Source organism: Cibotium barometz, chromosome 42 (genome assembly GCF_041138505.1).
Source record: "Cibotium barometz isolate CiBa-2024 chromosome 42, ASM4113850v1, whole genome shotgun sequence".
Classification (NCBI taxonomy): Eukaryota; Viridiplantae; Streptophyta; class Polypodiopsida; order Cyatheales; family Cibotiaceae; genus Cibotium; species Cibotium barometz.
The window spans coordinates 47,654,241-47,673,208 of NC_141087.1; positions in this window are offsets into that span (position 1 = coordinate 47,654,241).

The window sequence follows — 18,968 nt, forward strand, 5'->3', positions numbered from 1 at the left end:
TGAAACCACTTACACACCCAATATGAAATTGCCTTTTTCACAGAATCAGCTGTCTTTAGAACAATCATTTAATGAAACCATAGTGTCCCCCAAAATATCCGATTGAATTCTAATTTATAATCATTCCTTCATCGGTGTACCTATGGCATCATTGGTAACTAGAACGCTCGCTCACCACCTGTTCACTCAGGAGCCTTTTCGATAGTTCCTAGCTCATAGTACCCGGCAATATATTCACTTAAAAAAATCAAAATGGAATCTCCGTTGAAGATCAGCAAGATTAACCAACAAATCCATATAAAAGAGCCATGGACTCATCCATTGAGGACCAGCAAGGTCAATCAACCAGATCCATGGCCGAATTCAGAAAACAACTCTTACTCCTTGTTCCAATATCTTCCACGACGTACGTGTAGGTATCTTTGGTGACACAAAGCCCGAGCACCGTATGGTCAACACCCTCTAGGATCCTTCGTAGGTCACCTAGCGCTTCACTCATAGGCCGCTTCCTTAGTCCCTCATCCATCGTACCGGAAGCTCACCATTTAAATCGAACCGCGGCGGCTGGTCAAGACCTCCATACCGAGACCTTGCTATGTGAGACGTCCTCTGTTGACTCTCCGTCAACTGTTGCAACTTTATCAGATAGGTCTCCATGACCTCATTCACAAGAGGGTCAAAATGCTTCCCCAGCATTCTTGACATAAAACACTCATTTAAAAAAAAGACATAAATATAGTTTCTATCACGAACTCTCGTCTTTCCACATTGTTCCACATCAATCCACATTATTTAAATCACATCCATTTCATATGGATTCTCATTCTCATCCAATCACATCATTTTCATCTCATCACATCTTTCCTCATTTATCCTCTCATGAGATCTCATCCACTTGCATCTACCCATCTCCACACCTCATCACATCACATTCATTCACATCTCATCCATTCATATCTACCTCGATCCACATCACATCCATTTCACCTCACATCTCATTCATTCACATCTATCCCGATTCACATCACATCCATTTCACTTCACATCTCATCCATTCACATCCCATATCATTCATTCACATCCCGATTCACATGACATCACATCTCATTTATTCACATCCCGATTCACATCACATTCATTCATATCCATCATATTCATTCTCATCACCATCCCATCACATACATTCTATCCACATAACATCACATCACATCACATCTATCCACATCATATCTCATTCATACACATCTCATCTCATTCATCCACATCCATCCAATCGTTCACATGAACGACTACCCAAATCTATCCATACATTCATATCTATCACTTTACATCCACATATATTCATGTCACATCACATCTCTTTACATCACATCACATTCTTTCACATACACATCCTCATCCATTCTTTCACATACACATCCACATCCATTCTTTCACATCCATTCTTTCACATACACATCCACATCCATTCTTCACGTACACATTCACATCCATTCTTCACGTACACATTCACTTCCATTCTTCACGTACACATTCACATCCATTCTTCACATACACATTCACATCCATTCTGCACATACACATTCACATCCATTCTTCACATCCACATTCACATCCATTCTTCACATATACATTCACATCCATCCATCCATTCATTTACATCTATCTGATTCACATCACATCTCATTACATCTATTCACATCACATCAAATCCCATCCATCTCATTACATCTATTCACATCACATCCCATCCATCCATTCATTCACATCTATCTAATTCGCATCACATCTCAACACATCTATTCATAGAATTTAAACATAGAATTTAAGAGAATTTTAATTTTGATATAAATATTCTTTATGCATCTTTATGCATAAAAATCAACTTTAATGAGAATAACACTTTAAAAATAAATCCTTTATGCATCTTTCTATGCATAAAAATTAATTTTAATGAGAATAACACTTTTGAAATAAAAATAAATCCTTTATGCATAAAAATCAATTTTAATAATTAATATCAGTGATATCCATGCATATTCATAGGTGAATATGTACATGGAGTAATTAGAATATTTCTTTTAGATGAAAAAAATGGTGGGAATTACTCTTTTGGAATAACATAAAAATAAACTTTCTTTTCCACAAAATTTTGGAAAATTTTTCCATAACCTCCTTTGTATGGCTGACCATTTCTCATTTTTATCATTCTATTTTTAGCTTAAATTAAACCAAATTAGATTCATAGAATCTCTAATCTACGTAACTTTCTAAAATTCAAGAGAGTAAATAATAAGAAGAGTTTAATTAATCTCTTAGTTAATTTTTCTAGGATTAAGAAAGGCTAGAATGTAAAGAAGAGAAGAGGTGGCCTTTTCCTCAAAGGCATAGCATTTGAATTTAATTCAATCAACTATAAAACATGAAAATCAAGAAAATTATAGATTTAAATTTAAACATGTAGTAAGAAAATTAACTTACATAGAGCTTGTAAGCTCTCCTTTGGCTTGAGGGATTGAGGGTTCTACTCTTGTTTGAAGCAAGAGTGGCCACCAATTCACTTTGGAGAGGATTAGGCCAAAAACAATTGAATTATTAAAAAATTCAATGTAAATGGCTCAAGACAGGAGCAGAGTAACAGTGCATAAATACCATTAAGCTTTTACAAAGGGGGAGGCTTCTATTTATAGGAAAAAGTGAGCCTCTAACCAAGCAAACTGATTCTATAATTTTCCAGATCAGTTTGGTCAATTTTTGACAATTTTTGGATCAGTTTAGCTTACTTTTTAGATCTAGTTGAAACAGGAGAGAGGAGAGATGAAAATATCTCATTATTTTTTAGTTTAAAACTCCTCCACACATGTGAAATGGGCGCCTCCTTCATGAGGGGAGATCCCCACATTGAGGGGAGATCCCCACATTGAGGTGTCAAAAATGCATCATTTCCTCTAAATATCTCTTAATTTTTAACTAATAAACCTTGTACTCAGTCAACTCTTCATCTTATGTGAGCATTTACTCATTTTTGGGAGGTTTTTCTTTTATTCTTCAATTTATCTCCTCCCTACATTTGGATTAATCTTATTGGTCCATATAGGAACCTTAATTGGACCATAATCCAAATTTTTTTGAAAATCTGGACCCTTAGGCTAAGGTCCTTTATACCTATTTTTAATTAATTCCAATTGCACATTGGAAAGTTCTTTTTGAATTTTTGTTTCAGGGAAAATCATTTTAGACACTAGGAGGATTTTTATATCCAAAAATATCTCAATTTTGAATTACCTTCCTCTAGACATTTTTTCTCTCTAGGCCAAAACAGGGTAAAACATGATTTTTTTTATTTCAGAGAGGAGAATAATTATAAGATCAGAAGGGGAGGTTCTTACACGTGCATACCTCAAAAGATGGAGGGAGGAATCTTACAAACTTCCTTTTGAGAAGACTTTTCATATGCTCAATCTCTTCCAAGTTGTCACCCCCAACAATAAGATCATCTATATATATGGTGATGATCACAATACCCTTATCAATCTTACGCACATAGAAAGAGTGATGTGCATCTGACATATGAAAACTAATAGTGACAAGATACTCAGCAATCTTATCATGACATACTCATGGAGCTTGCTTTCAGTCCATATAAGGCCTTAGGAAGCTTACATACATAATCTGGGTGACCTATATCCTCAAAACCTGGTGGCTGATCCAGTTGATTTTGCAGCAATGTGATGAGCTATGGTGGATCAAATGCAAAGATCAACATGATTAGAAGGTGATTAGAAGATGATTAAGATAATATTAGTATATAATTAAACTAATAGCTTAATGTAGGCATGGATACTCAAAAACCTACAATTTCTCATTAGGCCAATGCCTCAATTTATAGATTTTACATCCACAAGATGCCAAGTGTCTAATCCCATTGATTTCTCCTTGATTTGTGCCACCTCCCCTACATCTAGGGGCACCTTTTCCTAGAAACTTTTCACACCCCCTATATTCACTCATGTTACCCTTGATTCTCTCATCAGTAGATTCTTCTCACCTTTTCACTGCTACCCACTCAATTACTGACTCCCTTTTATGATCTCTAGCTAAGGGCTTGTTCCCGCACACACCCATTCACTTGCATATTTCAACACATCCCCTCAAGTGAATAACTCTAGCACACCTGGACCCTATACCAAGTTTTCCTCTCACTTGGTAGCCCGCCACCAGTGCCTCAAGTCCCTAACTCATAGTCCTTGACACGCTCTCTCTCTATGTGTCCAAGGCTACTACACAAGTGCCTGCCGTGACCTTGACTAAAGTGCTAACACATACATCTACCACATGGCCTACATCATCGGTGGCTCAGAGGTGGTTTTACTCTATTGGGGCAGGTTACACTGGGTTATGGGGTTTCTCTCTCAGAAAAGATGTCCTGACTCCTCTACCTTAGGAGTCTCCATGAAGTTTGCCGATGTCGATCCTTCTTCATTTAGTTTGCTGTAAAACAGTCTCTAGCCATGTGTCCTGGCTTCCCACAATTATGTGTGAAGTGAAGGTCCTTCCACCTCCCCCTGTCTCTTTCTCATCCTCGTCCTCATGCGAGGTCTCCTCGGGTGTAGAATGCTTTCTCCTCTCCAGTTATTATTGGTTCCAATCCTTTCTTCTCTTTGACCTTGTTCTCTTGCTCTAGTAGACCTCCTTATATCTCATGCAGCTTCAAGTCCAATACATTCTTTATTAGCTTGATTCACCTTGTGTAAGTGTAGATCTAAGATTTTCTTTCAAAAAGAGGCACCTGCAAATCGACGAAAAACTGTAGCAACTGGCAGCAATTTGGTGACTTGAAGCGATGAGCTGAAGCGTGGGGAGATAGCTAGTTGTGATTAAGAGGTCTTTGCCTAATTTTAAGGCTAGAGGGAGATCAAGCCCCTCCACCCACTAGGGGTGGAGGGGCTAGATGAAAGAAGACTTAAAAATGAGATTAACTTCTAATCATGATTAGCAAGGTAATTATGCTAAAAATTTAGATGAATCCTAGGCTATGGCTCTGATACCAAGTTGATTTTGTAGCAATGTGATGAGCTATGGTGGATCAAATGCAAAGATCAACATGATTAGAAGTGTGATTAGAAAATCATTAAGATGAGATTAGTGCATAATTAAACTATTAGCTTAATGTAGGCATGGATACTAAAAAACCAGTAATTTTTTCATTAGGCCAATGCCTCAATTTATAGATTTTACATCCACAAGATGCCAAGCATCTAATCCCACTAATTTCTCCTTGATTTGTGCCACCTCCCCTACATCTGGGGGGCACCTTTTCCTATAATCTTTCCACACCCCTATATTCACTCATGCTACCCTTGATTCTCTCATCAGTAGATTCTTCTCACCTTTTCACTGCTACCCACTCAATTACTGACTCCCTTTTACGATCTCTAGCTAAGGGCTTGTTCTTGCACATACCCATTCACTTACATATTTTAACAAATCCATATACACCTCTTCTTGCAAGTCACCATGCAAGAATGCATTTTTTACATCCATGTAATGTAAAAACCAGCCTTTAGCTGTAGCCACTGCAATCACAACTCTCACAGTTTCCATCTTTGCAACTGGGGCAAATGTCTCCTCATAATCAATCCCATGTGTCTGCGCATATCCTTTGGCTACCAATTTAGCCTTGTACCTGCTTATGCTACCATCACTATTATTTTTCACCTTATACACCCACTTACAGCTAATAGCTTTCTTGCCTTCAGGCAATGGCACCAAATCCCAATCTCATTTTCATACAATGCATCCATCTCCTCATCTATAGCTTTCTCCTAACACACATTTTCAATAGCCTCATCAAAGCATGTGGGTTCTACAACCTGCACAAATTTTGCCATGTATGCATAGTGATGTGCCACATAATCATCATAAGTCAACCTCTGAACAAGATTTTTGACTCTTCGAGATCTTTGTAACTCTGCATTCATGGCTTCCATAGCCTTCTTCACACCAGGTATCCTCATTGCTAGAATCCCAAGCTCCTCATCAAGACTCATCTCTGAGCCACTAGAATCTCCATTAACAGGATAATGCCCTGCAGAAATATCAGGTATACCAAGGGGCTCAACCACTTTCTCTTTACCTTTATGTGATATACCAACTACATTTTCAGGACTAGTATTATGACACAGCCTGCCACACCATGGTCTATCAACAGAACCACAAGATGAGGACTCTCCCTGTCCACTCAATGACTGTGATTGCTGACTTGCATTCTATGCAGCCATATTTCCACTTACATCAGCCCCAACAGCATCCTTTTTAGCAGCATGCCAACTACTCATCTCATGAAATACAACATCCCTAATTACCCTCAATTCACATGTAGCAAGATTATAACATCTATATCCCTTTTGCTCAAGGGAATACGCAATAAACGCACATTTTTATGCTTTTGGATCCAGCTTGGTACGTAACTCATCTCACACATGCACGTATGCAATACATCCAAAAACTTTCAAGTGGGACAAATCAGGTTTCTTGCCAGTAAACTTCTCTTCTGGCATTACATCATGTATAGCTGCAGTAGGAGTCATGTTCATGATATAAATTGTTTTAGACATAGCCTCAGCCCAATAGCTATGTGGCATATTCTTCTCAACCATCACTGCTTGTGTTATCTCTGCAATGTGCCCGTTTTTCTAAGCAACAACTCCATTTTGCTGCGGAGTGTATCTACATGTAAATTATCTCTGAATGCCATTCTTTCGCAAGAATTTAGAGAACTCATTGTAGAAGTATTCTCCCCCTCCATCTGACATTAGGAACTTCACATGCTTTCTTATCTGTTTTTTAGCCATAACTCTGAAATTCTGAAAATGAGTGAACACTTCACTCTTCACCTTCATGAAGTACACCCACAATTTCCTCATGTGGTCATCAATGAATGTTACGTAGTACCTGCAGCCATCCATAGACATAGTCTTCGCAAGACCCCATACATCTGAATGCACATCATCTAGTACATTCCTGCTCACATTTATGTCATGTGGAAATACATGTTTTGTTTGCTTTCCACATTGACATGCGTCACAAACTTTCTGCATACCTTCAACTTTAAACTTAGGCAACCATGTCACAATTTGTTTAGTCTACATAGACTTCATTCTTTGCACATTGACATGTCCAATTTTCTTATGCCAGATGTTTGTATCTGCAACAACTCCCTGAACCATTTTCAAACATTGTAGCACTCACTTCAGGCATATTCACATTCAATGTAAACATTCTGCCCACTCTGTTGCCTTTTGCAACCAACCTGCACTTATCTTTGAAGTCTTCTACATAACATCCACGAGGGTTAGACCGAACCTGCAAACCCTACTCAATCATCTGGCCAACAGAAACCAGATTCTTTGTAATGTTCGGAACATGAAGTACATCTACAAGAAGGTACTTCACTTTGCCATCCTGCATGACAAGGGAACATCTCCAACATGGGCAATCGGATGATGAGTAGTGTCATCTCCTGTTTCGACAAAACCTGGTCTTTCAAGACTCTTCATTTCCTTGAACCACTCACCATAACTTGTCATGTGGTTTGAAGCACCTGAATTAGCTTACCACATATCATCTTTACATACTGCTACATCATTTCCAGACACAGCATTAACCACATGTTACATAACAAAAAACCTCTCATTATCCTCATTATATCTGCTGGAGGATGCATAGTTGTTTTGCTGCACTTTTCCATTTCGCATGTCACTCTACTTCTTATAGCAATGTGCCTGCACATGCCCAAGATTACCACAATAAAAATAGCCTCGTGTATCATTATGTTGCCTTTTCCAATTACCACTACCTCGTTGACTCCCCTGCCTCTAAACTGGCCTCTTCCACCTGTGTGTTGTTGTTGCGAATCTTGGGACTGTTGCTGCTGCTGCTAACCATAATTCTGATTACTTGTTCAGCCACCACCTTGGCCACATCCACGACCTCTATACCTTGTCCTCTACCTGCGCTTGTGTAGAAGGCCTGCTGCTCTGAACTGTTTCTATTTTGTGAAGACTGTTGATCTTCACCCAAGTTCTTCTCTTCAATGATTAACATTGACACCAAATCTATGAAGTTGGGAATTTTCTCCCGAGTAAATATACTGTAAAATTTTAGTGTGCCTCCACATTCTGCAATAGATATACTGTAAAATTTTACCATTAGAGATTGTAACTTGCATACATCTAATACAAAATTGTTATTTGTGTGCAAGACAAACGACACTTCCTTTGACCCATACTTGCATACATGTCTGTGACATAAGTGCATTGGCTCACCAATTAATTGTTCCACCTTACTGTTTAATGATTGTCGTGCTTGCACCATATGAAATGGTTTAGGAAGAGGCAATACCCTTTTCTTTTGCAACACTTTTTTAAACCTTGTATCTAAATGTTGTATATCATGCCATAAGACTAAGATTTTATTCCTACCTTATCACATATTCCTTGCATATATGATTTGATGTGAAGGATTCACTTACCTCTTGTAAGCATTGTATGATAACTTCATCACCAACTAACTTAACCATATCTTTAGTCAGTACCTTTTCAATTCCTTAATTCACTTCATTTTCTAGATTGCTAAACATCTTTTGCATGTTATCATGTTGTGCATAGATCCTTCACCTGTGTCCACCTGTCTTTGTTGCCAACATGTGCATAGGTTTTTATATGACCTTTGGCGTTCACGTACCTCCCGTGTCGTTGTGGGCCCATAAGTGATAGTCTTCTCTAGCATTGTCTTCATCTTCTTATTGCTAGCCTATAAATCATTAACCTGGTTAATCAAACTAGCATTTTGCATTACCATGTCATGCATAGCATCTTGCAAAACATTGTTCTCTTCTTGTTTTGCTAACAATGATATATTAAGTTTCATGATCTATTGTGCAGAAACATGGGCTTGAGTTGCAAGTCTCCAAGTATAACCCTGTAACCCTGCATTACCCTCACAAACATACTTGACAAATGATGTTAGTCCTGAGAATTGGGAGATTGTTGTGTAATAGGATCAGGTGGATATATAGACCCATCAACCCAAAGATCTATATGTTGTTTCCTTGCTATTCTGTGTAATTGCATCACCGATGGATTCATCATTGAAACCTCAATTCTCTTGTACAATGAGGCATACTCTTCATCTAGCTGGAAGTGTATACTTCTCTTCTTAGAGCTTCTTGCTTCCTAAAACATCAAAAAACTAGAAACACTTAGATACATCACTATCTCCATTGAGTACAATGAATGCCTACAAGAAAACTCACACAAAATTTCATGATTATTAACACGTGTAACTTAACACCAACTTTAACACATATTATTATTATTAACCAATAGTAATGCACATATTATTATTATTAACCAAAAATAAAACATGTCTTACTATTGACTTTATTATTTACAAATAGTTATGCACATAACCAACAGGAAAACATAACTTATAGAACTTAATTGAACATAACCAGCATCAAAACATTGCTAACCTCCATTTTTGTTCTCTGTTGCTTCTCTATGTTGGCTCTGTGTTGTCTAGTTATTCTCTGTTGCTTCTCTGTGTTATCTCTCTATTGCTCCTCTGTGTTAGCTCTGTGTTACCTCTTCTCTCTGTGTCTCTCTGTGGTGATAGCAAGATTAATGAAGAGGAAAATGGTTTGTTGGCTTCAAGAAAATTGGCACCAAAAAATCAAATCACTCTTCATTCTCTAGCTTTGTAGTAGTGAACAAGTGCAATAGAATAGGAGGGAAATACAAACTGTTTGGAGATGGAGGGAAATACAAATTGTTTGGCAAATTTAAAAGTAGAAGAAGAAATGAGCTATGGAAAGAAGAAATGACCTAAAGAGAAGAAGAGAAAATTCTTAACACTAGTTCTGTAATTGGACACTAAAGTGTCCTGAAAAGTTAGCATTTTTCTTGAATTTTTGTGGGCAATCTATTAAGAGTTTTGAAATGCTTAACATCCATAGATGTTCCTCAAGACCCAAAAAATCCTTGAGATATTTTAAATTGCACTTTTCTTAGCTTTTGCAAGGCAATATTTTAATTTTCTTAGACACATGCTGATAAAACGCATGATTTTTGCTCTTTTCAAAATAGTAGTAATTTGGACATAACTTTTAGAAGGGACGTAGTTTGATCATGAAACTTGGCTTGATGGAAAGCCCATGATGTATACTAAATCCTAGAATCATCAAACGACAATTATTGGATAGATTTTTGACTCGCTAATATTGAAATGACGTTTTTTATACAGGTGGAGCATGAATTTTTCTCCTTCCATATGCAAGCTAATAATGTAAAACTTGAGGTGCACCCATGCTATATAGGGTAAATACTACTTTGTTTTGAATTTTCCAAAACTTTAGAGCCACTTTTTGGGCCTCTTCTCATACATGGCCTTTTGCGCAACCTGTTTTTAATACATAAAATGTCTAATTATGAGCCTAATTTTGATTTTCATCAAAGGGGAAAGCTGTGTAAGTGCATTATTTGTTGTAACTATAGGTGTAGACTACTTGTGCAAGCATAGTTATGATTAGTTTTTGATAAAAGATGATCAAATTTTGCATTTTTATTTTTTACAGTTTTTTTAGAACTAGGCGATAAGAACCTACTTAAGTGGAGGCTAAGTTAGTGTCATACACATCAAATTATGGCTTATTTATCTCATCTCAAGCATGAAAACCAATAATCAACATTCTCATTGATAGGGCTACATTATTTTTTAGTGGCGTGATTGAGTTTTGATAATATGCGTTACTTTTGCTGATTTTATGCAGCTTTTTTGGAAAAAATTCTAGGAAAGAAAAATGATTTTTTTGGTGAAATTCTACCTCCTTGGACTGATGTATGCTATCAAAATATCTTGGGAAAAATGCTATTGATATCATTGGATTTTTTTTTTGAGAGAATGATGCTTGCATATTTGGATAAATCCTGAAAAATGTTCATTTTCAAGACATATGCTACTTTGTTGCTTATGTACTTCCAAATAAAAAGGCATTTTATATGTTTAGCATTTTTTACATAAGCATAGGGTTATGTTCTACATGCTCAATGAAGCATTTTGGTTTTTAAAGCCTACATTAGGAGTTTGATTTTTTTTTTTTGCAACCCCCAAAAAAGGACACTCAAGTGTCCTGTTTTGGTACCAAACTAGTGTTAATGCACTATTCTCTAAAACAATAAATCTAAACACTTTCTTAAAATCTTCAAAAATGTCTATTCTCTTCAAATCTCTATGAAAAAGCATAAAAACACACCCAAATGTAGATAAAGCATGAATCTACGTACTTGTAAAAAGAAATTATGAAATACAAAGTACAAATCAAGATATTCCATTTTTAAGATAAAATCCTTCTAGAATCACGAAATGGTTATTTCTTCAGTCATAAATGAATCTGGGCATTTAATAATATCATATCTTTGAGATATTCGAAACCTGCTCAAATAAAAAAATAGTTTTTGAGATATTCAAGTTCTAAACAGGTCTGGTATAGCTCTTGGATAGTCAATAAAATAATAAGTGAATCTATTATAAAACTAATATTTTGAGATGTATAAGATTCAAAAAGAGAAGAGAGAGGAGCAATATTATAACATTATTTTTGCACTTTTTCTTGATTCATGGAAGAGAGAGAAAGCCTTTAGAGGGTCAGTTTGTGAGTCCAAATTTTTCCTAATGGTTGTTCTTGTCAAGCTTCTCTGTAACAATCTGGTTTATTCTATCATTGGACATCTTTTCTGTAACACAAATTTACCAGCAATAGCACTCTTGCTTGACCTGCACAAACTATTGTATTCTCTGCAGAGCGGTACTATACTGCACCTAAATTGAAACAACCACCACTGACATTACTTTGCATATATACACCCCCCAATGGGGCAACTTTGAGACCTCTTTGCTGCAGAGCAACATAGTGTCTACATAACCAATCGTCCTTCCTGCAGTTCTAAAAACAGAGTTCTACAGAGAATCAAAAGTTACCTACCTGCAGTGCTGGTGAACGCTTGGCAAACTAAAAAACAGACGTCCAGACGCACCCGAAAATTATGTCCAATTAGACAATATAGTTTCCCTGTAGCTTTCGTCCTGCATAGAAAGCTCCTAAATCGGAGTTTGTTTGTCGGTGCCTCCCAAAGAGCTCCCGACAAAGGTGTAGTAGCCAACATAAAGGGGGAAGAGTAGATCAAGCTCTTACCCTCGTACCGCTTCTTGTGCTTGTCTCACTTGCTGCTCAGCCCTTAGCATGAACCAGTCTCTAATACCATGAAAAGATGCAAGGGAGAAGAGAGCTTGAGCTCTTGCAACAAGCACACACACACACACTCACACAAACCCTAGAAGAGAGCTTGAGCTCTTGCAACAAGCACACACACACACTCATAAAAACTCTAAAAGAGAGCACACAAGGTGAGAGGCACACAAGATTTTGTGCTTCTAGATGGCAAGGGTGGACACTGTAAGATTCCTCCCTCTGGCTTTTGAGGTGTGCAGGGTGTAAGAACCTCCCCTTCTGATCTTATAATTATTTCCCTCTTTGAAATAAAAGAAAGATCCTATTTTACCCTATTTTGGCCTAGAGAGAGAAAATGTCTAGAGAGAGATAATTCAAAATTTAGATATTTTTGCATATAAAAATCCTCCTAGTGTCTAAAATGGTTTCCCCTGAAACCAATATTCAAAAAGAAATTTCCAATGTGCAATTGGAATAAATTGAAATCAAGTAAAAGAGACCTTAGCCTAAGGTTCTAGATTTTTTGAAATTTTTGAATTCAGGTTCCTATGGACCAATCAGATTAATCCAAATCTAGGGAGGAGATAAATGGAAGAATAAAAAAAAATCCCCCAAAAATGAGTAAATGCTTACATAAGATGAAGAGTTGACTAAGGACAAGGTTATTAGTTAAAAAAGAAGAGATATTTAGAAGAAATGATGCATTTTTGACACCTCAGTGTGTGGGGAATTTCCCTCATGAAGGAGGCACCTATTTCACATGTGTGGTTGAGTTCTAAACTCACAAATAATGAGATATTTTCATCTCTCCTCTCTCCTGCTTCAACTAGATCCAAAAAGTAAGTTAAACTGACCTAAAAATGGTCAAAAATTGACCAAACTGATCTGGAAAGTTCTAGAATCAGTTTGCTTGGTTAGAGGCTCACTTTTTCCTATAAATGAAGCCTCCCCCTTTGTAAATGGCTAATAGTGTTTTATGCACTGTTACTCTACTCCTCCCCATAGCTAAAAACAGTGAATTCATTGATAATTCATTTGTTTTTGACCATTTCCTTTTCAAAAGAATTGGTGGCCACTCTTGTTGCAAACAAGAGTAGATCCCTCAAGCCATCAAGCCAAAGGAAAGCTCACAAAACTCCTAGTAAGTTAGAAATTCTACTTTTTCTTATTCTATTTTATGGTTTTCTAATTTTTGCTTTCTTTAAAATGAAAATGGATGTTATGCCTTGCTGGAAAGGCTTTCCCCCTTCTCTTCATTATTGAATTCAGCCTTTCTTTATCCTACATGTGTAATCAAATTGATGGAATTAAACTTTTCATATTGTTTACTCTTAATAAAGTGAAAATTGATTAGATTACAATGATTTAAATCATCTTGGATAATTTCTAGTAAATTTTAGAGTGAAAAATTTGAAAAATGGTCAGCCATACAAAGGAGGTTATGGCAAAATTTTCTTAAATTTGGTGAAGTAAGTTTTATCTTTTTAAGAGTAATCCCCACCGCTTGTGTATTCTAAAAGTGTTATTTTTATTCTATGCATAGAAAAATGCATATTAGAAATATTTTTATTATAAAAATGTTATTTTCATTAGAATTAATTTCTATGCATAAAGATACATATTGGGAATATTTTGATTATAAAAGTGTTACTTTTATCAAAATTGATTTTTATGCATAAATAGATGCATAAAAGAATTTTTTTATTATAAAAGTGTTACTTTCATTAAAATTGAATTTATGCATAAAAAGATGCATAAAAGAATTTTTTTAATTATAAAAGTGTTACTTTCATCAAATTTTCATTTTATGCATAGAAAGATGCATAAAGAAATTTGTTTTTATTTCAAAAGAGTTATTCTCATCAATTTTGATTTTATGCATAGAAAGATGCATAAAGAAATTTATTTTTATTTCAAAAGAGTTATTCTCATCAATTTTGATTTTATGCATAGAAAGATGCATAAGAAATTTATTTTTATTTTGAAAGAGTTATTCTCATTAAAATTGAATTTATGCATAGAAAGATGCATAAAAGATTTATTTTTATTTCGAAAGTGTTATTCTCCTTAAAATTGAATTTATGCATAAATAGATGCATAAACAGATTTTTATAAAAGTGTTATTTTCCACTGAAGTTGTTCTTATGCATAAATAGATGTGTAAAGAATCTTTATATTAAAAATAAGAAGTCTCTTACATTCTATAAATAGATGTGATAAGATGTGATATGAATAAGATAGATGAGAATGAACAGAGAATGGATGTGATGAGAATAGAAGTGATGAGAATGAGAGGTGAATAAATGTGATGTGATGTGATGTGAATCAGATAAATGTGAATGAATAGATGAGATGTGATGTCATGTGAATCAGGATGTGAATTAATGATATAGGATATGAATGAATGTGTTAGCATGTGAATCAAGATGTGAATGAATGATACGGGATGTGAATGGATGTGATGTGATGTGAATTGAATGATACGGGATGTGAATGGATGTGATGTGATGTGAATCAGATACATGTGAATGAATAGATGAGATGTGATGTCATGTGAATCAGGATGTGAATGAATGATATAGGATGTGAATGAATGTGTTGGCATGTGAATCGGGATGTGAATGGATGTGATGTGATGTGAATCGGGATGTGAATGAACGATAAGGGATGTGAATGAATGTGTTAGCATGTGAATCGGGATGTGAATGAATGAGATGTGATGTGAAATGGATGTGATAAGATGCGATGTAAACTGGATAGATGTTAATGTATGTGAAGTGATGAGATGTATGGGTAGATGCAAGTGGATGAGATGTGATGAGGATAAATGAGGAAATAAGTGATGAGATAGAAAAAGATGTGATTAGATGAGAATGGGAATACTTATGAAATGAATGTGGATTGATGTGGGGGTTGATGTGTGGATACTGTGGATTGATGTGGATGGATGTATGGATGATGTGGATTGATGTGTGGGTAATGTGGATTGATGTGAATGGATGTATGGATGATGTGGGTTGATGTGTGGATAATGTGGATTGACATGAATGGATGTATGGATGATGTGGATTGATGTGTGGATAATGTGGATTGATGTGGATGGATGTATGGATGATGTGGATGGATTTATGGGTAATGTGGATGAATGTGGATGGATGTATGGATGATGTGGGTTGATGTGTGGATAATGTGGATTGACGTGAATGGATGTATGGATGATGTAGATTGATGTGTGGATAATGTGGATTGATGTGGATGGATGTATGGATGATGTGGATTGATGTGTGGATAATGTGGATTGATGTGGACGGATGTATGAATGATGTGGATTGATGTGTGGATTGATGTGGATGGATGTATGGAAGATGTGCATGGATGTGTGGATAATGTGGATTGATGTGGATGGATGTATGGATGATATGGATTGATGTGGATGATGTGGATGGATGTATGGATGATGTGGGTTGATGTGTTGATAATGTGGATTGACATGAATGGATGTATGGATGATGTGGATTGATGTGTGGATAATGTGGATTGATGTGGATGGATGTATGGATAATGTGGATTGATGTGTGGATAATGTGGATTGATGTGGATGGATGTATGGATGATGTGGATTGATGTGTGGATGGATGTGGATGGATGTATGAAAGATGTGGATGGATGTGTGGATAATGTGGATTGATGTGGATGGATGTATGGATGATGTGGATTGATGTGGATGATGTGGATGGACATATGGATGATGTGGGTTGATGTGTGGATAATGTGAATTGACGTGAATGGATGTATGGATGATCTGGATTGATGTGTGGATAATGTGGAGGATTGATGTGGATGGATGTATGGATGATGTGGATTGATGTGGATGGATGTATGGAAGATGTGGATGGATGTGTGGATAATGTGGATTGATGTGGATGATGTGGATGGATGTATGGATGATGTGGATTGATGTGTGGATGATGCGATTGGATGTGATATGATGTGGGAATGATGTGATGTGATAGGGATCGATGAAGAAAAAAAATTATGGGAAGATGAGAAAAGATGGGACTAATGTGAAAGGATGTGGAGTGATGAGAAAAGATGGAAATATTGTTGGAACTGTATTTGTATGTGAAATCTGTTTTTAAATGACTGTTTTATGTCAAGAATGTTGGGGAAGCATTTTGACTGTCTTGTGAATGAGGTTGTGGAGACCTATCTGTTAAAGTTGTAAGTGCTGAGACGGAGAGTCAACAGAGGACGTCTCGCGTAGCAAGGTCTCGGTCGAGGTCTTGACTAGCCTCGGTTTAATTTAAATGGTGAGCTTCCGATACAGTTAATAAGGGACCGAGGAAGCGGCCTATGAGTGAAGAGCTAGGTGACCTGCGAAGGTTCCTAGAGGGTGCTGACCATACGATGCTCGGGCTCTGAGGGTCACTGAAGATACCCACACGTATGTCGGGGAACAAGGAGTAAGAGTTGTTTTCTGAATTCGGGCATGGATTTGGTTGATTGACCTTGCTGGTCCTCAACGGATGAGTCCATGGCTGTTTTATATGGATCTATTGGTTGATCTTGCTGATCTTTAACGGAGACTCCATTTTTGTTAAAGTGAATACTTGTCGGTTACTATGAGCTAGGAACTATCAAAAAGGCCCCTGAGTGGACAGGGGGTGAGCGTTCTGGTTGCCAATGATGCCATAGGTACACCGATGAAGGAATGTTTGGAAATAAGGATTCAACTAGATAATTAGAGGATTATGATCAGTGACACTATGGTTTCATTAAATGATTGTTTTAAAGAGTGTTGAATCTGTGAAAAAGGCAATTTCATATTGGGTGTGTAAGTGGTGTGACTAGTTTTAAGTTTGTATGAATATCCAGCTAGGGGGCGTGGGAACTCTTTTCCCTGGTACCCGAGACAACCTAACCAAATGCTTAATTGGATCCCATCACTACAGTGGTTGGGCGGCAGTTGGCTAACCCATGGGGCTGGGCTGGACTGATGGATCCCTAAATTGAAACTCAATTCTATTCTGGTTCGATAGATGAAGTAAATCCCGGACAAAAATTGTTCTATGGAAAAGAATCAATGGTTGTGCCTCTTAATGAGGAAAAAAGCGTTGGTCTCTATGATCCAAGTACAATCTTTTCCCTGATCTGACTATGGGACTTACGGGTTCGGTCAGATCAGTTTAGAGTTAAGTCTTTTGACTACGTTAGAGAAAAGTTATCCTCGAGGAATTGCCCGTGCTTTCCGAGCAAGGGAAGTTTTTCCGGGTTTGGTTTTGGAAGAACCGATGGATTATTCTCTTGTCCAGATATCCGTGGGCGAGGCCCCGAGTGTGGGACCCTACCCCACGCAAGAAGTGCTAATTCCACTGCTTGCACCCCTGAATTCATTGCAGGGTCGGGATAGGGACCTCACAGCTGGTATTAGAGCGAATTGGCTAATGAGGATGAACCGAGAAGCCAAAAATGTCAAAAAATTATGAAGAAGCAGTACAAGGTTGTAATTGTGTGATAAAATTCGTACAATTTGATATTTAAATTGAAATTCGTAAATTGGTAATTGGGTCTTCAGATGGAAGTACCGCACTTGTATGGAATCCTTGACTTTTATTCAGTATATACGAGTAAATCTAAGACTTGAAATTATAAGCATTAATACTATCGAGACGATGAATTCGAATGTGGTTGATATGATTTTAAATTCTAGCTAAGAACTGATGAGTTGATTTGAATTCTGATTGAAAAATGAAGATTCCTGAACTTTGGTTGAAATGTAATAAACTAAGCAAAACCACAATGAGGATGAATGGGACGAGTCCCTATGATGATGTTCATATAGCTGGATTGACGTTAATGACTTTAGCAAATCACCTATGAGATTAGTGGATTGTGCTAGCAGATTGCTGCAATTAACACTTGACCCAGTGGATCAAGTTAAGAGATGTCAAATTAAAAATCTGTATAATTGAAAATTTCCATGAAGGACTGTTTAGATAGAAATTTCGGTCTAATGGACCATTATTGTGATAAGGATTGAATGTTACGATCTGAGTGAATTATTATCTGATGATGAGTTTTATATAAGGGATCTTTATCCCAAGATTCTGTTGGGTTCACCAGACTATAAGGAACCCTAGAAACAGTTGGATCTTAAGGAAAAGAGTTCTCCTCTAACTCTGCGAGATGAGGACATCTCGCGTTTTTTAAGTGGGGTAGGATGTAAGATTCCTCCCTTTGGCTTTTGAGGTGTGCAGGTGTAAGAACCTCCCCTTCCGATCTTATAATTATTCCCCTCTCTGAAATAAAAGAAAGATCCTGTTTTGGCATAGATAGAGAAAATGTCTAGAGGGAGGTAATTCAAAATTGAGATATTTTTGGATATAAAAATCCTCCTAGTGTCTTAAATGGTTTCCCCTGAAAAAGATATTCAAAAAGAAATTTCCAATGTGCAATTGGAATAAATTGAAATCAGGTAAAAAGGACCTTAGCCTAAGGGTCTAGATTTTTTTAAAATTTTGAATTAAGGTTCCTATGGACCAATCAGATTAATCCAAATGTAGGGAGGAGATAAATGTAAGAATAAAAGAAAATCCCCAAAAATAAGTAAATGCTCACATAAGATGAAGACTTGACTAAGGACAAGGTTATTAGTTAAAAAAGAAGAGATATTTAGAAG